Source organism: Mustela lutreola, chromosome 5 (assembly GCF_030435805.1).
Source record: "Mustela lutreola isolate mMusLut2 chromosome 5, mMusLut2.pri, whole genome shotgun sequence".
In the NCBI taxonomy this organism is placed as follows: domain Eukaryota; kingdom Metazoa; phylum Chordata; class Mammalia; order Carnivora; family Mustelidae; genus Mustela; species Mustela lutreola.
Window position 1 is genome coordinate 141,474,415 of NC_081294.1, and position 12,828 is coordinate 141,487,242.

A 12,828-nucleotide genomic window follows, 5' to 3' on the forward strand; every position below is an offset into this window, starting at 1 on the left:
TAGACTCCTCACACACACTCCTGCATCCGTCTGCCTTCCTACCAGTTATGGTCCCATTTCTCCTTCCCTTTGCTTTTAGACATGCCTCCATTCTTCATCAATCTTCCCATTCTCTTGTATGTGAGGGCGCAGCTATGCCCTCATACCCTCACTCCTTCACACAATCAGACTCACCCATTTACACACTAATGCCATACAGAATTTACATCCCCTCACACCAATCACCTGGTTTAACTACCTCACACTAAGCCAAATTGTGGAAAATTGGTACACCCTGAGAGGGGTGCACCTTCATAGAGAGCCTTACTCATCCATGTGCCACTTCATACACGAAGACATTGGCACTTCACAGAGCTGCATGTTTGGGGAGCTCAGGTCACTTCTGGTAACACTCTAAGACCTGTTGTCTCATGACAAGAAAAGGCACCAGTCCTGCACTTGTTCATATGCTCTGCCACACTGTGGAATACGCATGCACACACTCATCTGCCATCACCTTGCACCATCGTCAGTAACACTCATCAGGTTCTCCTGGGTGGCTCAGTCATTTGGGCAGCCAACACTTGGTTTTGGCTCATGTCATGATCTCGGGGTCCTGGGATCAAGCACCACATTGGGCTCTCTGCTCAGTGGGGAGCCTGCTTCCCTCTCTCTCTCTCTCTCTCTCACTCTGCCTACCTCTCTACCTACTTTTGATCTCTGTCTAATAAATAAATAAAATCTTTTAAAAAAAATATTGGCAGTTGGGATCCAATGTGATTCTGACGATCTGATACCATTAGTTATGTTTCACGTAAGAGCCGAAAATGTAACAGCCCAATATGGAATGTATAGAAAAGATCCCTCCATTAACTGTTAAGGGCCAGAAGTGGTGACTCATTATTGGATTTGAAATTCAATCCTTGATGATGCTTGTATAAAAACAATATAAGTAATTTGGAGGAGGATTTGAGTAAAACTTTCTACCTTGAGAAATAACAATTGAATGACAGCTATCGGAATGGCAAGTATAGATGGTATAACCCATTTTTGATTGATGCTTTTTTTTCCCCTCTTTTATTAAAAAAAAAAAACTGAGGCAATGGTAGATCTGGATCAAATCAACTTTTCCAGGTCTTTTATATTTTCTGTCTGTTTCCATCCATACTTTAATCCCCTTCCGCTGAACCAGAAAAGTATTCTTGCCAAACTGAAATGGAAGTTATTCTTCATCAGCTTTGATTTATGATTCAAACTGGAGCTTACTAAGACTTTACTGGAGGATTTCATAATCTCATTTCCAAACAATCTAAGGGCCTTTAGCAAGTGTTTGATAATTAAGGATTCCACTAGACGGCAATTGTAAGTAGTGTATTAAGTTCAGATTCATTTTTTACAGCATGGGAAATGGCCCACGTCAGGAGACATAACTTACTCTATTTGGAGTAAAACATTATATTTAAATGTACTTAGTGGAGCCTTCAGTCCAGGAATTAATGAGATACCATATTGATACAGAATATTTGAATAAATTACTACCAACGAGAAATAGATGCTGATTAAACAGAACCAAGACCTAAGGGATATATTTTCAAAAGAGTTTCAACACACTATGTGAAAGGCATCTCTGCCTTCACCCAGATGATCCCTTGTCATGGGATCTGATCCCATGTCTAATAAATAAATATCATTGATATATATAATATATATATAGTATAATAATATACTATATATATATTTTATATAAACAAATTTATATATAATATATAAATACATATATAAATTTATATGTATAATATATAAATTTTATAACTTTTATAAATAAATATATATTTATATAAATAGCATATTATAATATATTATTTATATATATTATGTGACTGATCCACACCCTCTAGTTCAGCCCCTTTCCCTTGAGTGTGAGCTGGACTTACAGACTTCCTCATGAAAAGAACATAGTAGGGCACTCAGCTGAGTGCAGGACTCTTCGTTTCCACTGAGGTCATGATCTCAGGGTCCTGAGATCAAGCCATGCATCAGGCTCCATACCCACAGCAGTGTGCAGAGTTTGTATTTTCCCTCTGCTCTTCCCTTGGGCTCTGTCTTACTCGCACAAATAAATCTTAAAAAAAAAAAAGAAAAGAATATAGTAAGCAGTATGGGGTTCACTACCAAGACTGTGTGAGAAAAGGCTATGGCTTCCATTTTGGACATTCTCTTCTTTCTTGCATCACTTACTCTGTGCAGAAACAAGTCGCTGTGTTGTGAGGCAGAGGTGCAGGGAGGGACACGTGCACTGGGATGTGAGTGTCCTGAGACCTGCCAACAGCCTCAGGAACCACACTGAAAGGGCATCTTCCCATTCCAGTCTTGTGGTAAGAACATGTCCCTAGGCAACAGCTTGACTATAATTTCATCAAAGACCCTGAGCCAGAGGCACCAAGCTAAGCTGCACCTGCAGTCCACAGAAATTGGAAGGTAATCAATGTTCATCGCTTTCAGCCACTCATTTTGCTACATAGCCATGGGTAGCCAATGGACCATGTTGATTAATTCCTTAAATAATATTAGCTTATTAAACTGTCACTCCTTTATTTTAATGGATATAATTTGCGAATGCTTTCTTACCAGAGATGACATGAATTGCAAAATGCAGATATTCTACCTAGCATTTGAATTCTTTTTATGTTACCTGTTACGTTACGTGTTACTATGTTACATGTTTTTTAGGGAGCAATTATGTTTCAAAACAAATAGGAACATCTCATACTTGTTAAAGTAAATTTGATTCCTAAATTTTGAGCATACTTACATCCAGGTAAAGGGGAAAAATGTAGAAATAGAAATTATAAAGTGATGTTAAATCCATTAATTATAAAATAATGAGACTATTGTATCTCTCAGACCATCTTTGTAGAGCTCTCTTAAATTAATCTGGTGTAGCTATTTATCACATATAGTAGAATAGGCTATTTATACTCAGAACATGATTTTTCTGGCTCTTCCTCATAACTTGCCTCACTGGATCCATGCCTATTATTTCTAAGGGTAAATAAGTAAGTAAATTAAATAGAAATGTATTTCCTAGTACGTTCTACAAGAGGCTTCGGTGACAGATAAATGAGTATTTTACATGAGAAAATTCTATTTTAATTATAGGAATCAAAAATTTGTAGTATTTCTAAATGTGTATCCGTATACCTAATGGAAACTTAATAGGTATGTCAGCATTAATGTCGACAAATTATGATAATTTCCGCGGGTGATCTCCAAGTACTTTTTCAGAGTAGCATTCCCGATTCTGGTGTAGTTCCTAAATAGGGCAACAACTGTTATGTTTACAAAAAATACACACTAATTTTCGACATCTATCAGTAAAACAAAAGAGATGTAAGACTGTATGAAAAGATCCCAGTGACCTGTGCCTGTGCTCTCACCCTTTCAACTTCCAGAGCCAATCCAAGCCTTCCATCATAATGATAGTTTCACTTGGTCCAACAGCCATCCCACCCCTAACAGACCATTGCTCTGTTTTTCCAGGGGCTTGCCAGCACTCTCTGGTTAGATCCCCACTTGTAAAAATGAAGCAGATGCTTGTTTGAAATGGGGGTCAAAATGTAAATCACAGAACTTAAACAAAACCTTTGCCTGTGGAAAAGGCAGGCTAATTTGGAATGAAGAGTAGACAAAGCAAATGTGCTTGGTGCTCTGGTTGATCTATCTATTTTGTAGGCCGGTCTGGTAGTCAGTAGTCTAGCAGCTGCCCACAGCTGTCTGAAAACTGGCTCAGCTCTTGCTGCTACTCGGTCATGGTCATAAAGTGAACCTTAGCTCCCAAGTACACTTTAAAGAACTCTGTCACCCACTCATGATTCCAGGGTCCTGGGATCGAGCCCGGCATTGGGTTCTCTGCTCAGCGGGGTCTTGCTTTCTTTCTCTCTCTCTTTCTTTCTTTTTCTTTTTCTGTTTCTTTTTTTTTTTTTTTTTTTTTTTCTGCAATGTGTTCTGTGTATTGGGCAAAACTTCACACTGACAGTCCAGGGCAATCATGTGTTTTTAATTTGCAACAAAGCACTGAAATGTCAGGCTTAATGAGAAAGAAAAGCACCATGCAGAGTGTGAGTCCTTCAACTCCTTTGGAAAAACATTTTCCTATGCAGACTGATCGGCTTTCACTGTGACACCTATTGTACTGCAGTAACATGGAAGACTCAGTGAGGAATTCCTTCTATCCTAAGGCACTGCATGCGCTGTGGAAAGGTCAGAGGAAGTAGTCTTAGAAGAACCAGCTAAATAACTGATTAAATTTCGTGATATAACATGAAACAAAATGTATTTGTCAGAATATTCTGCATCTAATCATCGCTTTCTTCCAAGGCTATTAACGGCCTTTATTACCTCCCTGATGGAACAGTGGACGGTGAGGTGCTGAAAGCCATAGGTATGGGGCAGGTCACAGAAGAGGACTATGGCACTGTCACCCTAACAACATTGTCTAAAACCTGTCAACATTTGTTGTTCTATTAAGACACAAGTTTGAATTGTGTGCCTACGGTGCAAGTTGTGGAAAATGAGTCCCCCAGCTTTTTTTTTTTGTCTGGGGGCCTTGCCTGGTCTTAATACTGAAAGTTCAAGAAAATTTCAGCAGTCCTTACTAGAATTCAGTATTGCTTTGGAGTGCTATAGTATTTGCTAATTTGAGGAATTTGAGGAAGGACAGAGTTCCTTAGTTTCATAGTATCAGTTTCATAGTATCAGAAGCTTACTGCTTACTGGCAAGTATAGTTCAGACTGCCAGAAATCCTCTGAGATCAGTATCTAATTTATATAAATTCTAGGGATAGATTAGGCTTTATGGCTGGTTTAGGGGATTCTCTCCAATTAGAGAACTACTTATAAACTGGCCAGAGATAAGGCTGTTTTCTTGATTGAAGATCTATGAAGAGTAAACTTTCATAACTTTCTGGATACCCTATTCTCTAAGAGTTGCTCGCTGAAGGGAGTAAAGTGGATGGAGTGGTTAGTGGTCCCAACTTTAAGTTTACAGAAAAAGTAAAGTTTATTTATTTTTTTTAAAGATTTTATTTTTTTGTTTGACAAACAGAGATTATAAGTAGGCAGAGAGGCAGCCGAGTGGAGGGGAAGCAGGACCCCGCTGAGCAGAGAACCCAATGCCGGGCTCGATCCCAGGACCCTGGAATCATGACCCAAGCCGAAGGCAGAGGCTTTAACCCACTGAGCTACCCAGGTACCCCGAAAAGGTAAAGTTTTAATGGTCCTGTTTTGTACCTGAGAATCTACTTAGATAAGTACATTTTCTGGCATTGTTATGGGCTTAAAATCATGTTCGATTCTGTTGTCTGTAGATATTAAGTGGAAACAATTTTCCCTTCAAATATTTTCAAAACGTGTTTTTTTCAAGCTGACTTTTCATGGTTTCCCGGGAGGTAGCAACAGTGGATATTTGTAGAAGTTATGCCATAATTGTTAGAGTGTGTTTTCTGAAAATTAAATATAAGCACAAGGTCATTTTGGGAATCTTATCACTGCACTGTTTGGCAGTGATCAAAGAAAATATTGACAGACCTCTCTACTTGATGTATATCTATAGAGATCTATGGTTCACATTTTAGTTTAGATTTGTAGAAGTCAAATATAGTAATGAACTAACAATAAAAAGAAAGAAGAGAGTTAAATTATACTTAGCAGGACATCAAATAAATTGGAGATTATGTGTGAAAATGGCAGATCACAAGTGGAAAATAGGACTGTACATCTTGGCCAAGAGTTGTTAATAGCAAAATCACAATCTTGCTCCTGAAAGGGTAGATCATTTATTGTCAAGTCCTCAAGTTTGTTGGCTAAGAACTTCATTTTATGTGAGTGCTGATGGTGCAATATTGTCTCACACTTTTTTTTTTTTCCTCCACAAAACCTTGCAAACTATTTCTCCCTGGCATGGGGAAAATGTCTATATTAAAGTGGGAAAAATTAAGACACCCATGAAGGCTCTCACTCTGTAGCAAGACAAGCTGAACCAAAATGTATTATCACTTAATGGTCATAGGTAATGAGTTTTAAACGGTTTCTTAACTCAGCCATTCCTTAAAAGTTAAAAGGAACTTTATGGGAGACATTACCTTCCCCAAAAGAATAGCGTATATCTACTAGCTTATCTCCCTGGACTCCACGCTTCTGATCTGTGCCCGGTACTGCAAGATACATGTTTCTGGAAGCTCGGGGGCCATTGAAAGCGAAGGGTGAGGCCTGCTCTGTTATTTCCAGTTAATGGCCCTTAGGGAGGTATATCGTCTCTGTCCATGTGGATCCCCTTCCCTCTGTGACAACTCAGTTATAGTAAGTACACATAGCATCGACCGAGAGCAGAAACATAAATCAAATTGACATAAGTCCAATTCAGAATCATAAATCAATTTGACAAAAGTTGAATTAAAAAAATATTTGAGCTGTGTGAGATTGACTGTGATCTTTTGAAGCTGTTTAAATAGAAAGATTTGGGCATGGTGTATCATTTTGGGAAGTTTATAGGGACAGTTGAAATATATGTCAGAAGCTTACCTGTGTCTCTAAAAGACATAACTACCATTAAAATAACTTCTCTGTAGCATTTTTCTTTTTAAGATTGCTCATGGTAGTGATTACAGTGACTTATTCTTACATGTGCCCTCAGGGATGTAGTCAGTATTGTTAAAGAAAAATTGTACTCACCTTATTTTTAAAAATTTTGGTCACTTTACAGTGTGTCCTTAATTTGTAGATATTCTATTATTTGTTCAAGTTATATTTTGGCCCTCATATATAGGTATTGTCCAGGCAGAGAAGATAACCTTTCAAATTTAAGGTTTTACTACTTCAAATCTTTTTTTGCTCCCTGGATAAATCATTGTGCCTACAGAACCACTCCAGTGGCCAAAACCATGTTCTTACATTAGGGGATATAATTTTAGACTGCTATTAAAGGACAGTTCCAAGAACATTGTCCTTCTATAAATGATTAAATATTGTGTTACTTTTGATTTTTTTAGCTCGTTAAGTCATTTCTTAGAAGCCCGTGATGTATCTGGGCTTAGTAGTGTTTTGTTCCTCTGGCATATGCTAACTTATTACTTGGAAGATTACTGATACCTGACTACCCTCAATGATTCAGTCTCACTCTTTATTTCTAAAGTAGGGAAAATCTCGTATTCCTTATTTGTGTGTTATGTACCTCAGTGTACTTATAAGGCACATTAGCAATATTCTGTGAAACATTTTCCGTTACTTCTAGTTCTCCAGAATTGTAGAGGATATGAAGATGGAGAAAGGGTGAGTTCTTGGGGATAAATATTCACGGGTAATTCAGGAAGGTGGAGGTCTTCTCATCTGGCTGCTGTTTTGGCTTCCCTTGTAAACCCACTCTCCAGTAGCTGCTTATGTCCTGTCTGCATGAAGATGATCATGCCATCCCCATCTATTCTTTTTGTTTCTTCTCAAGGTGAAAGCCATGTTCGCGAACAGGTGTGTAATAGTAGAAAGTAGGCTGAAACAAATGTGAGAAGACTCATGCCCATAATGGCTGTGAAATTCTGGACAAGGGACTTAGCCCTTGGCAAACACAGTTTTGTCATGGAAGGTGGTGGTTGAAATACTGAACACTAAAACTCTGCGATTCCATGACTTTCATTGGAGAACAAGGAAGCACCAGCTACCCCTGTATCTCTCCCTTTTTAGGTCCTGGTTTTCTTCAGAATTTTCTGCTGTTCTCATTTACATTTCCTTACCTCAGCTAAGGGAACAGTTCAGTCAGAGGGGTGGGCAGCAGTGGCCCACCCACACCTCCTCCACCTGCCCAGAAGTTCACCTACAGGAGGGATGCCAGCAGCACCCCTGGTCTCTGATAGAGGCATTTCTGGGTCCTGGCAGTGTGCTGTTGCCACACGTGCCACAGACCAACAGTGCTGGGGAACTGTTAGCTCCCCTGGGGCAATGCCTCACTGATGAAGGATGGGAGTTTGTGAAAACACCAGAGCTTCCTTACTTACACACAGGAGACAACTCTGAGGGGGTTTCTGTCCTGTCTCTCCAGGCTGAAGGGGGGTAAGTGGCAGTTACCCACAGAGCAAAACTAACTTCATTACTTATCTTTCTTTCTCCGCCTTACATCCCCATTTCCACACGGCACTTTCTGCAATAACTTCCAGAAGAACTGGTCGCATGTGTGTCCTCATTTCAGACTCTGCGTTTGGGAAGAACACTTGTTTTGTCTCTATTCTCCTCCTCTGTTCTTCTGAGACAGTGTTCCTGGTTTGCATTTTAGAGTCGTCACATCCTCTTGTCAGGCAGAACCTGCTTTTTTTCCCCTAAGTATGTGAGCATTGGGTTTGTGTTACTTATAAAAGTAGCTTCTGTTCAAGAGACAGTACTGTGGTCCATGCTTCTTGTTTCTGCTAGAAATGCCCTTCCCTTCTTCTGCCCTTTCTCCATGTCCCTGCTCAACCTTGCTCCTGTCCCTCCCACAAAGCAAGATACCAGGAAATAAGCTCCTCCTAATGGTCGCATCTGAAAGAGGAGTAGTCTTTCTACATACTTCAAAGATGACCCCCCCCCCAGCTCCACTGGCCCCCATTGCGCCTTGGACTTCTCTTATGATATTAATTACATGTATAACTTCTTACTGACTGTTTCCCTTCCCAATGGCACACACTGCATGTTGCTTCCAGGGTTTGCAAGTCTTAGGGGACAATGGAGCAAGCATGGGGCCCTGGAGCCTCACAGCCACCCAACTCCTCTGAAGCCTCCCTGGATGGTTGTCCCTGCTTCCTAGCTCCCTGATTTTCTGGCATCCTGGCCCCTGCAGCCTCCTTTTCCCCACTCCCCACCCCGTAACCTCTGCCAGCCTTTCCCCAACAGGAGCGTGGTCACGGGTGCAGGGAAGCTCAGCGTGGATGTGTGCCCTTACAGTAACTAGAACCTGTTAGAACATCAACAGTTCCCACCCCAGACTAGCAGCACTTACCCAGTGGTCCATCCGCTGGTTGCTGAAACTGGCTTGGTTCCCACTCCTCGTGGAGGTTTGAGTGCCTCTCAGGACAAAGGTTTAAATATCCTCGGGGGTGGCCCATCTATCCTGGTGGAACAGCCCACCGAGCAGTGAGACACGGAACTTGACTTCTCCAGACCCTGTGCCCTCTGAGGCATCGTTCCTGTGTCTGCCGCAGGCTCAGTGAGCACGGGTGCAGTCTCCGTTGCTGGACGGTCTCAGGCTTGTGCCACCTGTGAGGGTCCACCCTCGTGCCACAGTCCTTACATCCCAGAGCGCTCCCTAGGCTGGCTCTGTCCCTAAGGATAGGTTCTCACTCTCACATTCCAGATTTTCTGAGTCTGGCTTGTATTTCTCTCCCTTGGTGGGCTTGTGGTACCCTTTGGGCGGGAATCGCAGTAATATGAATTGTAATCCTGGTGATTCCACCCATAAGTTAAGTCTTTGGATATTTATTTGCCTTTGAAATGAGCATTGTGTAATAAAAGATGAAGAGTTAAAAAAAAGAAAAAAATGTTCAAAATTTAAAATGTAAATTAGGCTCTTCTGAAAATGCCATGGAACAACAAAAGCAAACAGATACAGACTGTAACAGGAAGGAGGAGGCATTTTATGTATATGTAACAGCACTTCTTTCCTGCTTTCTGCACAGGGGCCCCACATTTTCATTTGGCACTGGGTCCCCAAATGATGTAGCTCTCTGCACAACGAGGTCTCAGACCCGACCAGGTGCTACATATTTATCTCCTGGCTGGCTTCGCACAGAGAGCCTACAAATTGAACTAATTGCCTTCTCTAAAGAAACAACTCAGATAAAAAATGAGGTGCTGGTTGTTATTTTTCTGTACAACAAATTGCCTTAAAGCTTAATAACTTAAAACAGTAACACTTCTTTTTGGCTTTTTTGGCTCTGAGGGCTGCCTGCATTCAACTCGCCTATTACTGCTCAGGCTCTGTTATGTCGCTGTCAGAGCCTGGTGAAGGCTCCCTCAAGCATCTGGTGAGGACGCTGGGTGTCTGCTGGGAGACCAATGGGACCGTCTTCTAGAACAATTCTATATGGCTTCTGCATATGGCCAGAATTCCTCAGACCATGGGAGTTGGGATGCTGAAGAGAAAGAGAGAGAGAAGTAGAAACGCTATTGTCTTTTCTGGGCTGACCCAGGGTGTCCTTCTCTCCTTATAGTATTGGTTTGAAGTATTGACATCAGAAACCCATAGAATAATATACAGGTCTTAGGACTCACCAGCTGGGCCAGGGAGATCGTCCAGGTAGACAGGAAAACACTGATTGCACGGTTGGTGCTGCTGGTGCTATTGAGTAGGTGAGTGTTACTCCTCTGTTGGAACGTTCCTTTTCTGGTATTAAATATAGTTAGGAGATATCTTCATTTTCGGCTCTTCAAAACATGATTTTGAATATCTGACTCAAAGTCCTGGCCTTGTCCTACTGTTAGCCTTTGCTCGAGTCATGTAAGTTCCCACAGCAGCTGTTTCCACCCATGTTTGCTGTGCGAATTAATAATAGAATGCATGTAAAATCATTTCTTAAACCATTCAGGATATGTGAATGTGAGTTAGTAGGAAAAAAAATACAGTTCCACTGGAAAACTTGGTGGCAATTGCAATTAGTTCTGTAGATTTGGGTTTTGTTTTTACTGAGAACCATTGATGTCTTGTAGAGTATAATCTCCTCCTGCCTTCCTCCTCTGGCTTGGCCCTTACCCACTTATTTGGTTGGTTGTTTCTTGCCAAGGATAACGGATGATATCCCTTTCTCTCCTCATTTACGATTTTCATAATTTTCCCCATCATATACCTTTCACCTTAGTACTGTGAGCTTTTCGACATTTGGGGTTTAAGGAGCATGGGAAGAAATTGGAAATGGGAGAAGCCACAGAGGTAATGATTTTATCCCAGGGGTGCCTGGGTGGCTTAGTTGATTAAATGTCCGCCTTTGGCTCAGATCATGATCTCAGAATCCTGGGATCAGCCCGCCTCAGGCTCCCTGCTCAGCGGGGAGCCTGCTTCTCCCACTCTTTCTGCCCCTCCCCCAACATATGCGGGCACTCTCTCTCTAATAAATAAAATCTAAGGAAAAAAATGATTTTATCCTAAAAATGCAGCATAACAAGGAATCCCAATCCAACCTAGAAAACTCCCAACACCACCTGCCAATATAAATCTCTCGTTTCATTGATCTTGACCCTGTAGTCTTCATTGTCCCCCATAAAATGGGCACTTATCACCTCGTATTCAGTTTTCATATACTTCTTACACATGTCTTATCCTCTCGTTCAGCAGACACACAGTCCCAGCTTTGCAGGTTTTTGTGTCCCCTAACAGTGCATGATAACATGTTCTAGAGTTTTACGTACTATTGGAGTTCAATAAATTCTCCCGGTACACTGATTTATACTAATAGTTTCATTATTGTGTGTCCCATAGTCTCTCATTGTTTCTCACTGAAAGCCATTTACAATGCACAGTCTTTGTTGTTGCTGTCGTTGCCACTTGTGTCTTTACTTTTTCTTGTCCACTAACTCCTTTTCTTTGGTCCATGAATACAGCTACGTAAGGAGCCAGTATTTCCAAGGAAAGATGGAAGTAAACATAATAGAATTTACTGTAAGGTTGAATAACAACTGTTTGCAGAGTACCTCCTGTACTTGAGGCATGGTACTAGACCTGTACCAACATCATTTGTCTCCCTGGAGCTCTGTTTTTGTGGCCTAGCTGAAAAAAACTGCCTACAGAATTTGTCCTGAGACCGTGGTGTTATAACTCTCCATGTTGGAATGAAATTTCTGTTTACTCCCTAGTGCTTTTAACATGCACTTTCATTGCAATGTGGTTATGTCTTTTTTTTTTTTTTTTCCCAGCAGATTGTGTCCTCTGTGAAAACCAGAGCTATATTCAACTAAATTATAATTCCAAAGTGGCTAATATAGTGCAGTTCCCTATACACATGCTCAATTACCAAAATAGAATAGTTTAGACAGTGCCTTGGCAGTATTTTAAGACTGTGATTCTCAATTCCTTTTTGTGTTTTTTTTTCTTCTTAAAGATTTTTTATTTTATTTTATATTATAAGATAATTTTAAAATTTGAGGGACAGAGAGAAAGCCTTTATGTGTGAGTTGGGGCAGGGGCTTTGGGAGAGAGAGAGAATCCTCAAGCAGACTTTCTCAGACTGCAGAGCCCAACAGGAGGCTCGATCCCAGAAACCTGAGATCATAACCTAAGCCAAAATCAGGAAGCAGCTGCTTAACCAAATGAGCCACCCAGGTTCTCCTTAATGGTTTTATTTTTAAGCAGCCTTTATACACATTGTGGGGCTCAAACTCACAACCCCAAGATCAAGAGTTGTATGGTCGACTGACTGAGCCAACCAGGAGCCACCACCCCCCACTCTGCCTTTTTTTCCCCCCTAATCTCTACTTTTAATTTACAAGTGTGTCTCTGAATGGAAGTCAAATTGGGAAAATCATTTCTTCCATTTTACATCTAAATTATTTTTTATTCTATGCAAGTGCCTCCTCTTTAGATGAATTTCATGTCTTTGTTAATTTTTATGTATTTGAAATGAAATTCAGCATTAACCTTTTCTTCAACCTTTATTTAGTTTTTGGCTTTTTTTCTTTGGTGACTTTTACACTTTGTACTATGTGATATTTCTTGTTCTCTTCACTAAGTCGACAGTTTCTAAAATAAAGAACAAAAATACATTTAGCATAAGCTATATATTATAAAAAAGTACTGCCCAAGTGTATGAAAAAATTTCCCTGGTAGAACAGTTCTGCTCCATT

The 12,828-nt window shown here is 40.6% G+C and overlaps 1 protein-coding gene across 5 annotated transcripts in view; it reads left to right on the plus strand.

The window, feature by feature from the left end:
* Positions 1 to 12,828, plus strand: part of LOC131832573 (protein FAM170A-like) — a 247,044-nt gene that overhangs the window by 162,715 nt on the left and 71,501 nt on the right. The gene's annotated exons all lie outside the window — the stretch shown is intronic.